This window comes from Notothenia coriiceps, unplaced genomic scaffold (assembly GCF_000735185.1).
Source record: "Notothenia coriiceps isolate Sejong01 unplaced genomic scaffold, NC01 NC01_scaffold00001922, whole genome shotgun sequence".
In the NCBI taxonomy this organism is placed as follows: domain Eukaryota; kingdom Metazoa; phylum Chordata; class Actinopteri; order Perciformes; family Nototheniidae; genus Notothenia; species Notothenia coriiceps.
Genome location: NW_011334623.1, coordinates 21,144 through 22,633, shown reverse-complemented (window position 1 = coordinate 22,633; position 1,490 = coordinate 21,144).

The following is a 1,490-nucleotide window of genomic DNA, read 5'->3' as shown; positions in this document are numbered from 1 at the left end:
GTTCCCTATAGGGTCGGAAGTGATATATTTCTAAACGATCTGATCGATATTGCTGATCACTGTGCTGTCAGCGTCATTAGCCTTGGGGCTCCAAACTGTGCCCTCGTTTGGTTCACTCAGACAACAAGACCCTGTTACACTACAGAAATGTCTATATGAGAAGTGGAGATACCATTTTAAAAGTAGTAATTGAATTTAAGGGGAAAACTACATACCTGTAGCTGACCTAGTTACAAACAGATCTTTCTTGAGCATATTGCAATTTTTCTTTTGATACCAGCAACCCAGTGAAAGCTTGTCCTTGAATGACATGTGAAGCCTGCAGTCTGCAGCTGATAAGAAGGGAAAAGCATGTGAATGAAGAGAGAGCCTGGAGTGAGTGGGCTTCTCTCACCCCTCTCTGTTGAGAAGTAGGTAGGGTTTAATTTGTCACTAAGCCCCATCATCCATTGCCTGTCCTCCTTTTGGTATCAGTGTCCCTGACTTTAACAGTGAATATCAGACCATATCACAAGGACGAGGATTGTTCTAGTGGCCTGTGCTCGGTGTAGATGGCCCTGCATACTTTCCATAGTTTTACAGCAGCAGTGGGATTATTATTTAAGGCTGTAACAGTCAGTGAGTTTGTTTACATGGACATGAATAAACCGTTTATGAGGCTTATCCTGGTTATGATCATATTCGGGATATGTTGTTACATGAGCATTAGGAAATCGGGTAATGGGTGATAAATACTTGTAGGCAGGTCACTGAATACTGCTTTCCATTGGCATAGTACACTTAACTGCTAACCATCGTGTCACTGTCCCAAAAAGAAACTTCCATACTGGTCAGGCTTTAGTATTTATGTGGCTCAATCTCATTTACTGTACTCTATAGAATGATCCAGTGATGACATATCTTTGTAGGGCGACCCCGAAATTGGCATTGCAAGGGCTCCTTTTTTTGGAATGATGCAGAAAATAAGATCTGTGACACAGAAACATTTATGATATCCAGATATTTATACCACTGTTATAATAGTTAAAGCATAGCGGACGTAAATGGCTAACTTTACCAACGCTAAGCTAATAGCGGCTAATGCTCCGCTCCGCATGATGACATTTAGTAGTCTCATTTAGCAAACGCCGTTTTCAACACACACAGAAAAGCTTCAGACGTTCACTGACGTATTTTTTGGCTTAAAAAAAAAAGGGGAAATCTTGTTAGCTTCTCTATTCTCTTATTGGATAAGCAGAGGGAACCCAGAAGTGCTAAAATGCTGACTATGTTCCTAGTTTGGGACTTATTCCTTCACGAGTTCATAATGAGTCACATTTTAATAATGGGTTGTCTTAATGCAACTCGTGTAGAATCTATTTATCAAGTTTTTAACAAAGCAAATTGTGGCGCTCTCTTTGTGTGTGTGTGTGTGTGTGTGTGTGTGTGTGTGTGTGTGTGTGTGTGTGTGTGTGTGTGTGTGTGTGTGTGTGTGTGTGTGTGTGTGTGTG